The sequence below is a fragment of the Mobula hypostoma genome, chromosome 11 (assembly GCF_963921235.1).
Source record: "Mobula hypostoma chromosome 11, sMobHyp1.1, whole genome shotgun sequence".
Classification (NCBI taxonomy): Eukaryota; Metazoa; Chordata; class Chondrichthyes; order Myliobatiformes; family Myliobatidae; genus Mobula; species Mobula hypostoma.
This window is the reverse complement of record NC_086107.1, coordinates 44,877,984-44,897,609: the sequence shown is the minus strand read 5'-3', so window position 1 is coordinate 44,897,609 and position 19,626 is coordinate 44,877,984. Positions and strand designations below refer to the sequence as shown.

Sequence of the window (19,626 nt, the reverse complement as noted above, 5' to 3'; positions counted from 1 at the left end):
ATAGTTTTGTGTTCAGTTCTATTCACATCTGACACTTATCCAAAACATTTATCAGAAGGAATTGTTGTTTAGTAATTGGGACTGAGAAACATGATTTTTTTTCTCTCATTTTTCCTTTCTTCTTTCTTACCTTATGACTGACATGAAGGAAAAGCTGTTCACTCAGAGATGGGTGAACCTTTGGAATTCTCAAGACTATTCTCAGTCAGTTATTAGCCATATACAAAACAGATTGGTAGACTGCTGGCTATTAAAGGAATCACTGGATGTGGTGACTGGCAGGAAAATGGTATTTGAAGCGGAAGAACAAGCATGATCCTGTTGAGTGCCTTTACCAATGTGGCTGTATTTTTTTCTGCTCCTATCTCTCACGTAGAATATAAAATGTAGAACTCTCCAGAATAGGAACAGGCCCTTTGGCCTACCATGTATTCTCCGACCATGATGTCACTCTAAACTAATCCTATCTGCCTGAACATAGTTTACTTATGTTCTTACACTACTGCTTTCCCAGTAAACCACCCTGGATCTGGGAGTATTCTAAATGACTTAGGGACATTCCCAACTGTCTGGCTCAGTACAACACTAAGCAATGTATTAACTATTACTGCATTCCTGTCGTGGGAATTAACACGCAGTCAATAATTAAATTGTTCTTATAAATCCTTATTGAATTAAGCCAAGCCTTAAAAGCCAAGTCTTTTAAACTAATTATAGCTTTTTTTTCTTTCAATTTGTGTGGTTATAATGTAAAAGTTAAATCGTACAAACTTGATAAGGCAAAACTACCATGCAAGCTTTTTGCTTCTTTATTGATGTGTGCTTCTGAATCCAATTAGGAGATTACTGAGCGTTATTTTAATAAATGATCTCTTCTCTAGGTTCTTCATACAGCCTTGAGTGACGTTCAAATTTGCTGCATTGTTTTATGATCATCCTTCTGTTGTGTTACCTCTTAACTGATGGATTGTGAAAGATGACCTTTGTCGGCTCCCAGCTATTGTTTGTAGATTGGTTGCACAGTCCCCAGGCTGTGAAAGGGCACATCTGCCATAGTGTTCTGGAAAACCTTCAGAGCAAAAGCTAAAGGGGAGGCTGATCAGGAGATAGAAACAGAATCTCTTTTGCTTTCCAAATATTTGCCTGGCCTTCACAAGCTATTTGCCTTTCACTGTTTACACTAGCTATTTAAGCATGCTTGAGCCAGATAGAGAGAACAAGAGAGAAGCAGAGAGAGACAAGGGAATAATGCACTCTGCTGACACAACTCATATTACAGCTGATCACAGGTATTCAGGTTCAGGCCGAGATTCATTTGCAGGTGTTTACAATAAGAAACAACTTATGAATTATTCTGGATATTGCCTGCTTTTTCTTCTGGTCAACTTCAGTTATAAATTCAACATTGACGTGGTGTATAACTTTTCTTCAAATTAGCACTGGATCTTAACCTTTCATAACTTGTAATGTTATTTTGATTTGAAAACTATGAAGGATGTTTGCGTGTTGAAGTACCTTTTTACAATGATGTACATCCAGTTTTCAAGCATTATTTTGCAAAACTTTTGAGGATTCTAGTTTAAAATCTGAAGGAATAGACATGGGACAGAGCAGCAGGATATACACCCGAGTTTTAATGCTAGCTGAGTATAACTAACGTAAAAGCACACAGATTACAAATAACACCTCTGTATCACAAGACAAATATGTAGAAAGACAATGAAATTCCACTCAAAAACACTTTTAAGATATGGTTAAAGTTGTAAATTTCCAGAAAATCATGGAAATTCCAAGTAACTCAGTTAGTGGCAGATACAATGCAATCTTAGAAAGGAATTGCTGTTAATGTGTGGAGTAGAACTACTTAGGAGCCCGGTCTTGTTTGGCTCTTCACCTGATGAAAAGCTCCAAATGTTCATCCACATTCTTCTATGCAACAAAAAGGTTAAATATTGTAATGTATGTTTATTTTTCAGAACCCTGAATTAAAGTAAAATTGATATATGTTACATTTTTGCTTTAATGGTGATATATAACTTTTTTTGAATGTTGCAACATCATTGGTATAACTCCAACAGTAAACAGTGCACGTGGTTTTTATTTTACTTAAGTTGTAGAATTGTTGAGCATGCTTAATGAGGCATGGATTTAAGAAGCATGGCTTTGATTCTTTGACCGCCCTCTATAAATTCTCTGTGTCTTTCTGCACTGGGGTTAATTTTGTGAGACACTTGTCCAGTTATAGTTACAGCCTACTTTATATTAAATCATATAATAATTGAGAATTTATATTTTATTTTCCAAATATTTATATGATTTAATATGAAATTAAAATCTATCCAATGGTCTGTTGGGAGCAAAACAATTATATTTTTACTGGCAAGCATTAGGAAAATTGATGTGGATTAGAATTAGAATGAGAATCAGTATCAGGCTTATTATCACTGTCTTATATGACATCAAATTTGTTGCTTTGCAGCAGTACAGTGCATAGAAATTAAATCACTATAAACTACAAAATAAATAGTCCAAAAAAACAGAATGATGAGTCAGTGTTCATAAGCTCATGGGCCATTCAGAAATCTGATGGCGAAGGGGAAGAAGCTGTTACTTAATCGTTGAGTGTGGGTCTTCAGGTCCCTGTACCTTCCAGTAATGAGAAAAGGCCTGTCCCATTGGTGAAGGTTCTTCCAGTAATGAGAAAAGGGCCTGTCCCATTGGTGAAGGTACTTCCGGTAATGAGAAAAGGGCATGTCGCATTGGTGAAGTTTCTTCCGGTAATGAGAAAAGGGCGTATCCCATTGGTGAAGGTTCTTACAGTAATGAGAAAAGGGCGTGTCCCATTGGTGAAGGTTCTTCTGGTAATGAGAAAAGGGCATGTCCCATTAGTGAAGGTACTTCCGGTAATGAGAAAAGGGCATGTCCCATTGGTGAAGGTACTTCCGGTAATGAGAAAAGGGCATGTCCCATTGGTGAAGGTACTTCCGGTAATGAGAAAAGGGCGTGTCCCATTGGTGAAGGTACTTCTTGAGGCAGTACCTGTTGAGGATGATCTCGATGGTGGGGAGGGTTGTACCTGTGATGGAGCTGGCTGAGTAGACAGCCCACTGCAGCCTCTTGCAATCCTCCGTACCAGGCTAAGATGCCACCAGCCAAAATGATTTCCACCATACACAGAACATAGAACAGTACAACACTGTATGTGCACTTCACCCGTTGATGCTGTGCCAACCTATATACTTTGCTAATATCCATGATCAATCTATCCTAACCGCCCTCAAAGCCCATAACAATCTAATTTTCTTGCATTCATGTACAAATGAATGTTTTAATGTCTCTATTATGTAAGAAATGTTTTAATGTCTCTATTGTATCATCCCCTTGCACCAACCTGACATGTGCTCCAGAAACCTATCACTATCTGTGTATACCTCTAGAAATTTTGGAGAGTCTTTGGTGACATACCAAATCTCTTTTAACTTCTAATGAAGCATAGCTGCCGCTGTGCATTCTCTATCATTACATCAATGTGATGGGTTACAATTAAGTTATATACTGTCATAAACCGTTCACATACTAAGCTCAGGAACTGTATTTAAAAATATTAGGAGGGAAAAGAAGCACATTTTATTTAACAATTAGAAACAGGATCAGAACTTTGACTGGAAGGCTTTTAAAACAAATAGCACAAATAGGATTAGGTGGCAACGGATGCAATTTAATGGAACAAAATTTGAAGAATAAAGTAACAGCATTTGTATTTCATAAAACAAATTGGACCTTTTGTGATTGCTATGGTTCTCTGCTTTTAAAAGGTTATTCTGAACATTCTGAACCTACTTTTCCCTGTTTTAATGCTTTGAATAATTTGAAAAATGTTGATACATTTAAGTGATTTCAATAAAGCTGTGAAAATGATTATGGACTCTCACTAGTATCATGATGGACCCTCTGATTTAGCTCAGGTTTTCTTCTGCTTGTATAAACCCCTTTAAGTATCCAATCTATTTAAGTGAACCAAAGAAGTGTTTAGCATGGAGCATCAATGTTATATTGCTTGGGCAATGGTCATTACTATAGATAATTGAATGTTCTAAGTTCTGACCATAGGCTTGCCATGTGATGTATGGTGAAGAGGAGGGAAGTCTGGGCTTTTCATATCATAAGAAAAACCTTCAACTTTTAAATCTTATAAAATCTGGCTGAATATTTTAAATTTATTTTACTGCAAGTGCAGTGTCTCTGAGCTGGGAAAGAACTCACAGCATTTTCCTATAACTCAAAGTTGTACTGTGGGCACACTGTCTTGTGCATTCTGGTGCTAGACTTGCTAGCTGTAATATATTAATAATTCTTAATTGCATAGTATTAGCATTAATCTCCCTAGAAGAATCTGATAGTTCACTAGTTCTGGTAGTTCATCAGTTAGTTATCTTGTTTGATGGAGACAAGCACCTCATGTCCACCCCTAGTCTCTAAACTGTAGAGTGAGAGACAGCTGGACTCGCTTCGGCAAAAAAATCACCTTTTTGATCTCCATTGTCTCGATCTGATCTTCACAGTACAAAAAAGATGAAAGATGAGAGCTTTTTGAAGGAAGAGGTCTAACATTCTTTCAGATCCTCTTGATGGACAGTTCTGTAGCTGAAACAACTGAATCTGAGGATAAGTGTGATGGCCTTCTCCTGGTTCATCAGCTCTGATAAGCCCAGGATGATAAAGGCTGGCACTCATATCTGGTAGACAAAAGCTCTGTGCTATGTTATTGATGGTTACCAAGAAGTTAGTAAAATGCAGTACATCCTATAATTTATTGTGTTCCTTTACAATTTATTTTTATTCAAAGAACTACAAGTCATGTTCTATAAAAATGTGAAATCCAATGTATTGATTTTCCACTGTTGTCTGAAGTGATAGTTTACATTGCAATTTGTACTGTCTAATGGAAAGTTCTTCTATTAAATAAAGATTTTTAAGAAGTGAAACATTACTGAATTGAAATATTGTGGAGTTCTTTTGGATACTTGGATTATACTACCAGATAATACCCAAATAAATTTATGCTCCAATTCATAAAGAAGAGAGGACACGTTTACAATATATTGTTTACACTGTGCATTGGAAGTATAGTTGACTAAAATTCATAAAGCATTATAACTACATTGGCTCAGTGTTAAAGAGGCACATGCAACTAAAGAAATGTTCAAAGTAAATTTTATTATCGAAGTACATGTGCGTCACTATATAAATCCCTGAGATTGATTTTTGTCTGTAATTTTCTCATGCATTCATACCTTAGAATTTATTCAAGTAAATTAAATGTTCAGAGTTAATCAATATAAACAAGAGGAAATATAGTTATAAGTTTCAAAAGTTTCAAAAGTCACAGTAATATTATTACTCTCCATTATCTACATTGTAAAGTATTCTGGTGCGTCCATTTTTCCTATACTGTAAGCTAAAGCATTGCTCCAGATCTCCAAGAAACCACAATTTTGATCAGCTTAAGTATGTCTATCCCACAGCCTTTTATTTCAGTGACTGATATCTCAGAGTAGCTGGTATTTTCCTGACCTGTGCTTTGCTAGTATTGACTTCCTTTAAACTAGAATGTTGAGCCATCACCTATGCTCACCCTAGCATACGTATTATATTTTAGAATTGTCTTTGTAAATCATTTTTCAATTAACCTTGCACTCTTTCTGTGTGATTATTTTCCATTAATTTTCTATTTTTTTTGGTCTATCTGTCAGATTATTCTCAGTCAGTAATTGCTGATCCTGTCTATTATTTATTTCATGTTGTTTAAATGGTATGCTGAATAAATTGTAGACTCATGTCTGCAAAGAATAGAATGTGTGGTCTGCATGGCTTTTGAATTAATTACTATGTGAGGCTGCTTTGGCCAGTTAAGGGAAGAGCAATCAGCATTTGGTTTGAACAAGTGATGTGCCAAGAGACTGTGGCAATGAAGTTCCATCTTCTCTGGCTCTCTATCTGCTGCAAGGTGTTGACAGTTAATTCCAGCGACAACAGTAGTGAGGCCAAATGTCTATCTCTTGTTATTTTTAGTCAAATTAGATCATTTTTTTTCAACTGAATGTATGCAGGGGAAAGCCTTGCTGTAACTAATGAACTATTGTCCATTTGGTCCTGAGCACAGAGCTGTTTAATCGAAGCAGTGTTCAAGGTAATTTTCTCAATTTGTCTCAGCAGAAATCTAATTACGATTTGTGCACGAAAAGGGCACAAAATTGCTTTTCTTTGGGCTGCATGCTGTGAGCCTTTCTTTCCTTTCTGCAGCGTGTGTGCTTGAATCCAGTTCAAACTCCCATTTTTGCTTTTAGAAAAAGATGCAAGGTTTGTGGAGGAACATTGGCTCATTCTGTGGAAGCATCCCAGATGTTTGAAGGGCAGTGGTACCAATTCAAATATCCAGCCTTCTCTTGCCAACAATGACTTCATGGTTAATCGATGAGCTCCAGTCCACAAAACAAGACACAGTGCTCCTAACAATGCCATGGATGCTTACTTCCTTTTAGCATATTTGCATGCAATGATCTTCAGTGTCCATCTCCTTTCCGGTAGCTGGATAAATTAGCTGGTTTTAATTTGCAATTGTTGGCATTTTTGGCCCGTCTTTTAGAGTTTTCTCACAGTCCCTTTCACCCTCTCAACTAATTGTGCCCTCAGTTCCACAGAGACACTTGTAATTTTTTTCTCCTGTTTTTTGGCATCATCTACTTTCACTCCCTGCAACACCCCCACTTCTCTGTTTCTCTCTCTCTCTCCCCATCTTTCTCACTGTCTGTCTGTATCTCTCTCTCTCTCTCTCACACACACACACACACACACACACACACACACACACACACACATGCACTCTCCTCTCTGTCTCTTAGCTGGCCATTTTAATGTGGACTGTGGGAGATTTTACACTTGATTTGTTGAATTTGAGCTCTTAGCTGTAAACTCGCACCACACAGAAGAAACTATCTTTGTAAATGACAGAATGGACCTGGCCTGAATGGTGCTTTGTTTACTGTTTTCCTAGAAGGGGCCCCTCTATATTTCATCTGTCAAAGTTGCTTTTCTTTCTTTCAACAATGCTTGATTGTTTTCACGAAAATTCAGGTTCCATAGACAGGAGAATTCTGTATTATATTTTCCTGCCAAATTCCAATCTCTGTTTTCCTTCCCCTGCGCTCACAAAGGGCTCATAACTTACTGTCAACTGTGAGCTGAACCACAAAGCTCCACTGTTGCTCAGCAAATAGGCACTATTGGATGATGGCTCGATTGGCTGTAAAGTTTGCTTAACTAAAGCAGCAGTGGGAGAAACCACGTTAGGCACTGACTCTTCTGAAAGACTTGCCACTTATTCGCCCTTCGACCAATTATAACTTTCTTTTATTTGGTGAGGAGGAAGGGCAACTTTTTATTGATAAAAAGGGCCTTGAACAACTTTATCCTCTTTCTTTTTTTTTCTTTTCTGTGAATGAATACAAGGAGAGATTTGAGATTTTTGTGACAATGACTTACAGTGATTCATAAGTTAGGCAAGACGAACCTGAGATGTTATGCCATCAAGTTGTGAAGTCGTGGATGCTACAATAGGCCAAAGTAGAAAAGGAAAGTGGAAGAACGACAATTCAATGTGAGTGAAATGTAGTAACTCGGTAGGCAGTTTTGTCTGTCTGTTAATCGATTAGGCTAATCTGTCAATTGCTACTTAAATGTTTAAGAGAAATCTCCAAAGGGGGAGTTTCATTTTTTTTTCAGTACTAAATTTTAAAATTGATTGATTTAAATTGTACAATAGTTCCAGAATTTTGAAGAAATTTGCAGGGTTATGGAAATATGTTACTGGTTCCGAGATGACTGACATTCATGAATGCAATCAGTTCTGAGTTGAACTTAGACTCAGGGAATTTAATATCACGGTAACATTTACTGCTGTCTCGCTGATAGGCATTCTGCTATGCTGTGCTTAAAACTATAGTATCCCTTACCTAATTATTGCTAAGTCATTTTGAGATCTGATTTCCTTCTTGTTTTTTAAGTAACGGTGTCCAACTAATTAGGAATCGTTGCAGAGATACAACGGAATTAACCTAGCAAATTTCAAGAAATAAAAAAAATTCCTAACATTATCAAAATATTCTTTAAAAATTCTATATAACTGATATTGATTATTTTTCTTTTGTCTGGAAATTCTTACCTTCCTTTTATTTTTAAAATCAATGTTTCAGTTTCCAGTTGTTTTTTTGATTTGTCTTGAGTGTGTAAACTGCTTTTGGGAGGTGGGGCTTGTGTAATGATCACTATTAGTACTCTGTCACTTAAAATGTTTCCCCAATGAACCATTAGTAAAGCTTGTCTTATCAGTAATAGGCCCCAGGACAGGGTTACGGACGAGGTTCAAGCTCATCTTTTGACAGGCAAAAAAAACTGAAGCGTGCTATAAATCATGGAAAGTTAAACTATGGCAAGTGACTGTTTTTACACACCGCCTGTATAAAGACTGTGTCTCAACTGTGTGCGAGCCACAGGTTTTCACTCAGGAAAATTTTGCTCGAGAGGGAACAACCTGTGCTTTCATACGCTGTGCTCAGCCCTCCAACCCCTGTCAATGTAAACATTGTTCCTCTGACAGCACACTATTGTACCCAACATTTTTCCACAGCATGAAAAGAAGTTCAAACCAAGATTATATTTTTAGACCCTACATTAACTTAGCCTTATGAATTCTCAGCTTGTCTCAACTTGTTTGTATTTCTGTTTTTATAATGGTGGTTTTAACGGTCTTGTTTTATATTGCTTGGCAATATACTGCATACTGTAACCCTGTTTTGCTTTTCTTTTTTTAAAAATAGTTTCAAGATAGGTAATTCATAAAGCTAGATTTGATAGCATGTGTAATGTGTTTTCCTGATTTTAGGATTTCAATTTATTTATTATAACTCGTTAATAATCATTTAATCATCCACAGATGATTAATTGACAGCCCATGTACGATAAGTTTCTGAAAAGCTGGATGTACTAGGGTAAGCTTAACAGCTAAGTGCAGAAGGTGTAATGTAGTTATGATACTCAGTGCAGAAGATCCATTATGAATAGGGTTAAATATTATTAATCTATTGGTTTAATAAAGTTTTGTGACACAATAATGCTGGTATTGTTAGTGCAAGAGAAAATAAAAGTTTATGGAGGTTTTCTGTATTCAAATTCAGTGGCAATACTACAAATGTTTTTACTTATGTCACATGAGCAGCTGCCTTGTCGCTTTATCAGGTTGCATTTTATTTTCTGTGGTGGCAAACTCCAATTAATGCTACAATATTCTTTATCAGTAGGTGCAACATAGCTATCCTGCAAGGTCTATTCAAGTCTTAGTGCTGATAAATTGGGTAGGCAGTGAACATACTGTAAATAGCTGCATTTATTAATGTCTAAATGTGATTTTCAGCATTATGTTTTCCTTAATTTTAAATGCAAAATTTATATTCACCGGAGAGTAATAAGCAAATATTTAAAAAATCATCACAAGGAAACAAAGTAAAACTAAATAAAATTCAACCAAATAAGCCTAAATGTAGTACTTTCTGCTATTCGTGCAGTGTGCATGTTATAAAAAGAATTACCTCCAACAAGACTAAAATGGCAAAGTTTTGTTAGCATTTGGAGCTAACTCCACACTGTCATACAAAGTGATTCCATTACACCATTGGCAGGAATATGGTACTAAACGATCTTTGGAGAAGTCTAAAATGATGAAGGACCAATCTAAAAAAGATGACAATAGTAATTAAATATAGAACAATAAAAGACAGATAATGCAGGTTCAAGGGATTTCCTGTGTTCATGTGCCTTTAAGTTTCTTGGCTTTAATCAAGTAACTGTAATCATAAGTTTCCCGGACCCTTGTTTGCTGGGTACTAATTAAATAACTGTAATTATGACTTTACTTTTGAGCCAGAGCCTCGTTTATCATTTCAATGATTTCTTTGCACAGTGCTGATCAAAAATTGTACACCTTCACTGCAGTGGGTGACAATTTGATTGCCATCAATAGTAGAAACATGCAAATGCTGTCAAGTAGCAGTAAATCACAAACCAGGGAGCCATTGGCAACATGATTTAACACCTAATTCGTTTTCCTTCTCCTTGCTTATGAAACTTCAGTGAGTCAACATTACCTCATTGAGAGAAAGGGTGTAGGAAAACTTGACATCTTGCATATACAGTTGTTTCGGTCTGTGGTGGCAGTGGTTGTATATTTTGACCACATTTGCCAAATGAAATTGCTGATGAATTAACAAAGCTGATGATGGGTTCATGAGGCTGCTGATGGATTGTAAAAGCTGCTGCATCATAGAGCAGAGCAGATGAGGTGATTTGACAATTTGTACTTTTATAGAGCACAATTAATATTTGCCTTTTGCAACTATGCCACTTTGTGATATGGCTTCACAGAATCATGGAAATTGTGCAATATGTAAGGAGGTGTATCAACCCATTATTTCTTCATGGCATGGAAACTGCTACCAACCTAATTCCACCTTTTGGCTCTAGAAATATAGCCACAGGTCTCTAAGACCATATCCAAGTGGTATATAATGTAGTGAGATTTTCTGCCTGCACGATCCTTGTGGGCAACTCGATCCAGGCTCCTGTCATTTTCTCATTGACAATTAAATCCTCATCTTTCTTCCAGTCTTTTTATTCTAACACCCTCTGGTTATAAACAATGCACCTTTAATTTTGTTTGAGTTTATTTTAAGGATGAAATTATTTCATTTTCAGGCCTGTTCAATGGGAACTCTTCTTATTGACTGACAGAGTGAAATTTTAATTGCACCCACTAATGAGTGGGCGATTAAAGTGCCCCAGAGTGCTCGGATATAGAATTAACACTTGATTTCCAATGCTATTGATTTTAATCTGTTTGTACAGTATATGCAGCCACTCAAGGCGACCAGCTTAACATTTTGATACATTTTCAAATTGGACCATAATGATTACAAAGGATCCTGGCCGCAAAATTGACTCAGGCAGAAGGAAGGTAGTTACCAAGGTTTAATGCAAAAGAGGACAAATTGCTGGAGGAACTCAGCAAGTTAATCAGCAACAATGGAGGGAGAGTAATTGTCAATGACTGGGTTGAGAACTGCAGGTTGCTCAACCACAGAGTTCCTCCAGAAGTTTGTATATTTTTTCTCCATGTTTCATCATCTGCATTGTCTGATGTATTTCATTTCTAAGGCTTTCCTACCGATTGGAGCCATTCAGAAGAGAAATGGGATGTTAGCAAATAGATAGACTAGACAGACTGGAGTTTGTGAAAGGTGGTGTTGTTGAAACATATAAGATCCTAAGGGAATTTGATCGGGTGAAGAGGTATTTTCACTTGGTGGTGGGGGGGGGGGTGGTAAGAACAATGAAACATCGTTGTAGAAATAAGAGGAAGGATATTTAAAACTTTTCTTTTAGAAGGCAGCAGATCTCTGGAATTCTCTGTCATCCGAGGACGGTGGAGGCCATATCATTTTACATATTTAACATGGAGGACAGATAAATATTTGAAAGATAGGGGAATGGAGGTCTGTGAAGAACTGGCACAGAAGAGGAGTTTAAGCCAACATTGATAAGCCATGGTTGTATTGAATGGTGGGGGAGACATGAGGGGCTTAGTGGCTACACATGGGCCTACGTTCTTGTGTTCCTGTTTGTCCCTGTACTGAAACTTGACTCGTTATTTGAATCAGTGTCTGGGGACCCAGCTTTGAGCCTCCCTCAGCATGCCTATCCACTTTGCTACATAAACCATCTAATTTCCTGAAACTGCTGCTATTTCTTGAGACAATCTAGTGGTAAAGCTTAGTTGCTATCTGCCCAAAATCCCCCCCGAGCTGAAATTATAGCTGAGGTGACTTCACATTATGATAATCCTTACCGGAAAACTGCTGGATTAGAAAGAAGTATATTTGATTGTAAATCACTCAAACAAAAGGGGGGCTGACGTCTCTATCATCTGCTCATTGACTGCTGACTGCTATCTGATGATATCAGTTTGAAGGTAAACTGTAAACTGGAGCATAAATATGAAACCGCCCCACCCCAAAATAATGACAACCTGCATTTGCAAAGCATCTTTAACATTAAGACATTTCTTGGGACCATATTATACAAAAATAACACTGGGCCATGTAAAGTAAGGTACCTCTGTCTGATTTGCCCTCAGATCTTAGAGTCCTCAAAGGGTTAGCACAGCATCATGAGCCAAAGAGTACTGTACTGCGCTATTCTATATGCTATGGACAAGGATGGACTTGATCTTTAGAAATTGGAGTTTGTGACTGGAACTGGATAATTGCTTAAATATTTCACAGGAGCTTATTTCTGTTCATCCATGCTGAACTAGCAGTCTGTCTCGCAGTAGATACTACCTCATGCAGAAGGTAAAGGAGAATCAGCAGTGAGGAGCCCTGAGATAGAAAAGAGAGGCAAGTCTCGGTGTCCATTTATCAAGTCCAGATTATTGCCTGGACAATCCATTGTGGCCGCAGTAATACAACACTAAATGTAAAATGTGCATGACGGAAAATCATCTTTTTAACCAACATTTTGGAACTCTTCCAGCTCAATTGAGCTTGGAAACAGTTAATAATTGCTGATCAGATAAAATATAGTAAAGTTAGATGAAATGATTCTGTGGGTTCTTGGCTACTCCTCCTACAGTTGATTTAAGTGTGCCAAAAGCAATTAGTGAGCAAAGAACACACAAAGCCAAATGCAATCCTACAACAGCCAGAGCGAAGTTCAGAAAGTGGCTGCATTATTGAAATGAAGTAAAAGTACAGTAATTATGCTGTTACACATTTAAAGTATGTGCATATTACAACATATTTACAATATAAATTTAAGCAATAGCAGGGAGGATGTACGTTCTCTCAGTTTAAAGAGCAATGTCAAGGTAATGCTCGTAATTTCTGCTGTTTCTAGCTGTTCCTGCCCTGCTGCTGCCTGAAGAGAGTGAAGTTATTTTCATGATGGTTGGCATCCTCTAAATGTGAAACTTCTTAAAGTACTTAGCAATGATCAAGGAGACTGCTGTAATTATTGTTGGCAGCCACTTTAAGATATAAGACAGGTGTAGTGGAATATTTAGAATCATGCTCATCAAACTCAGTGTGAAAGGCAGGAACAATTTCAAAATAATTAATCATCCCAGAGTGATATCATTAATTCATCTGATCAAGGTGGAGATTATTTTGTTTTAGTTTTTCATGGGCAAATCCCAACATAGTAAAATGATTGTAAATTAATTTAACCAGTTAATTTGCCAAGTTCTAAATCCAAAGAGCTATGCTTGTCGGATGTGATATCACTCTGTTCAAATGCAAAGACAATGCCATCTTTTCCTGTTCAGTGTACCAATAAAATAAAAAAATGATTTGAATATTCTGAATATAAAACAGAATTATATTTTTGATAAAATTAATGAACAAGAAAAATATTAAGACTGAAATTAACTTGGCAAAGTGTATTCATTTCTTTCATCTAGTAATTTCAATTGGCTAAGCAAAATACAGTATTCTTGAAAAACTTTAAACAGCTCAGTGATCCGAAAAATGAAGATTATTTAATTTATGGTTAAAACTAAAATGATATCGAGAAACATATTTTATCAAAAGTGGAAGTGTTCATTAGTACAAACAAGAACAAGATTTTGAGCATTTGAAATAGTAATGCATTGTAAAATGGATTCTAAAAGTCTGGAGGCTTTTTATAAGTGTTTCATGATAGCACTGGCTAAATCAGTCAAAATTGTAGCTGTATCTAAAGCAACACACACAAATGCTGGAGGAACTTAACAGATCAGGCAGCATATGTGGAAATGAATAAACATTCGAAGTTTGTGCCGAGACCTTTTTTTCATTTCTATAGATGCTGCCTGACCTGCTGAGTTTTTCCAGCATTTTATATGTGTTGCTCTGCATTTCCAGCATCTACAGAATCTTTTCTGTTTATGATTAGCTGTATCTATAGTTCTATAAAAATATGACCTGCTTGGCTTCATTGGTAGATGTTATTGAAAGGCTGTGCTAAAGCTACAGTAATAAGCAGCTGATTTAAAGTTAAGATGTGTTCTTTTGTTTCAAAAAGAATATTTTAATTTGAATGTAGATGGTTGTCTGTAGCACCATACTGATCTCGCCTCTGTTGCTTCATAATTCTATTACTTAATAATGTTTTTAAAAATGTAAATTACGTGTTAGAGAATTTTGATTTTATATTGTACTTCATAAACTTGAGCATGTTCTCAGGTGGCATTTTATTATGGTCCTGAGGGAGTGGTGTTTTTTCAGATATCTTTCAGGTGCAGTGTTAAATCATAGTCACCTTACGTAACCATAAAGAATACCACAGTTTTGGAGAAGAGAGTTCTGGTTTATGTTCATCTCACAATCACTAAAACAGATTATGTAGTCATGATTTCTACATTTAGGGCATTTTTGTGTGTGCATTGGTTTTGTATTTCCGCACAGTACAACAGAGTCCTTTAAAGTGCATACTGACGATAAAGTGTGTTGGGCTACTTCATATTGTGAAATGTGCTATATAGATGCTAGTGCTTTCTTTAAAATAGTTAATAATAAAGCTATTGAATTTGTGATATACCTAGTACTGGTAACATTTTATCGGACACATGCTGGAACAGAGCTCAGGCAGCATGAGTATCTAATCAAATCAAGTTTAATTGTCATTCAAACCATACATGGACACAGCTGAATGAGACAGTGAATGGGATGTAATACTATTAACTTCTAAGAGTACCATAAATATAAGCAGCACCGTCTCATGAAAATTTACCTAGATTACATGAAAAACTTTCATCTGTGCACACTTCTTTTGAACTGTCTATAAAACTCTTATATATAAAGTTCTAATGGAAGCAACCTATATCAACTTATTACAATGCAGTGGCACCCTCACAGCTCTAAATCCTGGTTAAATTATCCTCCGGCCTCTAATTTTGGTTACCCAAGATACATAAGGAATTAATTTTTCTCGAGATCAACTAGTATTATATGTTAGAAACCGTGCATCTAAGGATTATTCTTGTCTATAAAATTTAACTTCTTGTTAGTAGATCTTTGTCACACTTTGTATCAACTTCATTCATTGCCAGTTCTTACAGATGAGAAACAATCCAATTCTCCTCCAGCAGGATGCCTTCCCACCTGTAGGGCAGACACTTTGGACTTTGCAGATGCATTCATATCACAGTCTTTATTTCTGGAGAGAAAAGAGAAGGAAACTACTTTCCTTTGACTACTATGTTTCTTTGCTTCCCAAATTGCCATATGTTCGGCTGCATTACTGTAACAGCAATATAAAATTACTGTAACACTGAAATATAAGCACAGAATTTATGACTGATTTATATCTGGGGTACCTTGGACCAGTTAACCAGCTTCAAATCCTGCACTTGAAATCTACACATGTCCAATGGAAAAAAATAGTGGGTGTAGAAAGGAAAATAGCTTTTATTTATAACATATTTTATGTCCTCATTATTCCAGAGTGCTTCACGGCCAATGAATTACATTCAAAGTGTAGTCATTCTTGTTATGTAGGCAGACATGGCGATTAATTTGCATGCAACACAGTCTCAGAAACAATTTAGTGGGGAGAATGCCAGTTGACAATGGTACTGGTTCTTTCGGTAGTGTTGACGAATATTTTATATCCACATGAGCAGGCATGAGAGGTATTGTTTGGCTTCACATCGGAACAGCAGCACCTCTGACTTTGGAGCAGTCCTGTGATGCTTTACTGGAGTGTAGGCTCGACCACGGGGCTCAGAGCTCTGAACCGAGCTTGAGCCTCCGTGATTCTGATACATATCCTCGGAACACTCCAAGAGAGTTGTACAATAAACGATACCCATAACCGAAATGTTCATAGACAGCACAGCTGGAACAATGTGGGTACTGAAAATGGGTGAAGTTCTGCAGAACTGGCAGAGGTAAAGTTATACAATGCTATTTAATTACTTGTATCTAGGTGTAGTTTATAGTAAACCTCAATCTGTATGAGTATAAATAATCCACATTATAGCATATCCAGAATTTGTATTTCCCTTTGTATTCTATTATCATTGATAACACAGGAAACTTTATTGCATGTTTCCATAGTGATCTTAAAGTGACTGCTCGCACCTCCCAAATACACCATCATCTTAATAACCATTGTGAAGGCAGGCCGACACCCCGTGGTGTAATTCTTTTTCTGCTTACTGTATATTTCATAGTGTCACTCGCTTCTCAGTGATATCCATTTGTTAGTCTCCTTTGCAATCACATTGCTGATTTGACAATGCTGTGCATAAATTGCCTGAACAGATACTGTGAACTGTTTTTGGTACTGATGTATCAGTATTGAGGAACAATGACAAGTGGCAACAATCACTCAAGCAGAATGCAGAGAAGATTCCTTTTTAGCCAAAAATGGCTTTTTGTTATGGGAACTGCTGCTTTGCTTGAGTCATGCAGCTGAAATAATGGTTATGTGTATGGTTTCCAGAAAATTTGACATGGTGCTTGCTTCTTATTGTTGGGTATGTTCATTTTTCTATCTCTGAATAGAGCTCATCCACATAAAATGTGTCAGCATGGTATTTGGAGTGTTACAGTTGACTAATAAAGTATGATTGACAGTGTGTAGACAGTCTTTCCACTGGGTGAATGAAGCTACCAAGTAATGCGCTAAAGCCTGACTGGGTAGATTGCCAGAAAAATGTTTTACTTTTTTACAATACAAAACAGGTGGCAAAGATTCAGTGTGAAATTATTTGATTTTTATGCAAGGAACAGAGTATCGCAAAAACAGCACAGTAATATTGTGCCTCCTCAATCTCCAGGATCCTGGCAAAGAAAATATAACTCTTGGCTTGAGTCACTGGTGCCTCTGATAGTTTCTGCTACTGAATGAAGGCTTTTCATTTATATGCTGTTGAACAATTGTGCAGAGATGATAGAAAGCTACTGTATATTGCAGCATATTAACAAAGAAGACTTAAAGAAAAACTAGCTAAACATGGGGGAAAGGGAACATATGGTGATGGGGTAAGACGTAAGAAGGGGAGGAGGGTCATGATCGGCACAAACAGTTGACACTGATATAAAGGGTGAAATGATTTGCTTCTACACAGTAAAGTACTATATTAAAATGACAATTTGTGTCAATCTTACTGGTTAAGTGCTTTAGACGGAGGTATGCCTGAGAGAAAAGAAAATACCATCCAAGTCGTAAAGGTACCAAGAGCGGCACTTTCAAGAGCAGCACTTCCACCAAAAGCAACAAATAGGTCTTTACTTGCAGAAACAAAAGTAAGATTTGCTGCATCGCTATGTTTTGGGGCATTCCTGCCTTTAAAATTGACTGCAACTCCAGTCTCCCTGAGGATATGTGACTTCTCAGCAGTTACTGATAGAGCCTGGAGGCATGAGCCTCTCAGTTCCTGTGACATGACTAATTGTTGTTTAATGAGTGGCCCAAGTAGGATTATAAGCTTTTACGGTATGTATGTATTAATCAATCAGTGTGCAGTGATAAAAGCTTATCCTTCTTTCATTCCATTGTGCTACATTGCCTGAATTTCAAAACAATTAAGATTCAAATTAAGTCAGTGAAACTAATTCAATGTGCTCAGAGTTTTGTCACATGTTAAATTATATTTGTGAAGGAAATTAATGTTTTATCAATGTTCAGAATGTTCGCATTTTCTCGGATGAGTATAAAATTTGCTTAATGTTACAAATGGTATTGGTGATTTCATGAGTTTAAAATGTCAAAAAAGCTGCATGAAACTTTCAGAGGATGTGGAATAGATCTGGATAATGTTATTTTATTTCTTTGAATTCTATTCTATTAAGCTCTTCTTAAGAAGGTCTTTGGTGGTTCAGCGCACGGTGCAGTAACCTCTCACTTATTAGAGAAGTACAGAGCCGTGTCACAGTGGAACAGCAGTTAGTGCAGCTGGGTCACAGCTCCAGTGACCGCAGTTTGATCCTGACCTTGGCGTTTGCCTGTATGAGGTTTGCATGCAGTCTTGTCATTACACAAGCTTCTTGTAGGTGTTCCTCCCACATCCCACGGACGTGTTGTCAATAAATTACCCCATGCAGTAGGTTAATACCAGAAGTAATAATAGACATGTGTAAAACAGAATGAGCTGCAAGTCTACATGGGAATAAAGAGAGGGTTAATGAGATTAATAGGATTGCCATCTCACAGAGCCTGAATGGACTGAATGGCCTCGTTCTGTGTTGTGATGAATTAATGAAGTGAGACCTACTGATTGTACAAGTACTGTGTGATACTGAGTGTTGGCTGGCTGATTGGAATTCAAGGCTAAGATACACTGATGAGCTGGGATAAACTTTATTCAAATCTTAAATCCTAACCAGAAATCTAGAGTTAAGAAATGGAAAACTTGCTTTATTCTAGCACTGTCTTGTGAGTCACCAAGCACAATCAAAGCCTAAAACACTATGATATTAAAAATTCACAGTTTGCAAAACTTTAAAAATCGTTGGGGCACAATTTCTGCAGCATTAGCAAGTAGGAACATTTCAGAGTCTGACCCAGATCTGTGGATAGTTCTTGGCTATTTTATTATTGCAGAGGCTTCTCGTTAATGTGCCTTAAAGTTTCAAAGTGTGGAGTTTGCTATCAATTACAGCAAATCATTTGTCATAACTTCATAAACATTGTGCAGCATTTAAGTAAGCTCTTTATGGAAAAATCTTATTGGCTTCCTAATCCCCAAAACAACAATAATAAGATATAATACTGATAGAAGTTGAAGGCATATTGAATGTTTAACTTTCAAAATTAAGTAGAACAAATAGATACAAAATAGGTTTTGATTTTTAATTGTTATTTTGAGAGTCTCCTAATTCTAGTTTAATTGCATGAACAAAAGAAGCTCAAGGTAGAAATATTAGAATGTCTTCTATATTATCTTTGGAGTAAAGTTTGCATTGTTCATGATTTTGTACAATGTCTCAGTTGTACATGGTTCAATTATTTAAACAACTTAGCAGTACAAGCAGCTTATTGATTACAATCAGTTGAGAGCAGTATTTTGTGCTAGCTCTCTCAGCTCGTTACCTATATATCATTAACATCTTTGTTTATACCATATATACAGTACTGGAGAGTATTTGTTCAACACGGAAAGGAAAATGCCAGTAATATTACAATTAAAATGTTAATTTTTAATTGTGACCTTTTTAGCAATTTTAGAATTGTTTTGCAATTAAATTTAAAAACTGCTCTGCCTGACATTTGACTCAATAACTTGAAGCATCACAGAGTGGGGTAGAATAGCTTTTGGAGCCTGCCAGTAACCACTAAAATAAAAGATGCCTTCTCATAATTCATTTTTAAAATTATTTAAAAAGCATGTTTTTTGTCATCAGCCTGGTTTAGTTGTGAGTTTGGTGGCCAGCTGCATTTCAAAGTGCTGTCACAGTGAGAGAGGAATGATAAACTAGTGTTATCAAGGACAGTCTGTGACTTGCGAGTCGGAGTTGAGAAACCACAACTTTT

General features: G+C 36.7%; 1 protein-coding gene and 1 long non-coding RNA gene across 22 annotated transcripts in view; one reads left to right on the top strand and one right to left on the bottom strand.

The window, feature by feature from the left end:
- The window catches only part of sox6 (SRY-box transcription factor 6), a 630,558-nt gene that overhangs the window by 200,638 nt on the left and 410,294 nt on the right, over positions 1 to 19,626 (top strand). The window contains exon 1 of one of the 21 annotated variants that reach the window (XM_063061924.1): positions 7,613 to 7,657. The exons of 19 other annotated variants lie outside the window; for them this stretch is intronic. The gene's annotated coding sequence lies outside the window, so the exon portion shown is untranslated. Of the gene's footprint in view, positions 1 to 7,612; positions 7,658 to 19,626 lie in introns of those variants that run through there. One more of the 21 variants, XM_063061920.1, reaches the window with a different exon arrangement.
- Positions 1 to 19,626, bottom strand: part of LOC134353687 (uncharacterized) — a 93,177-nt gene that overhangs the window by 62,313 nt on the left and 11,238 nt on the right. The gene's annotated exons all lie outside the window — the stretch shown is intronic.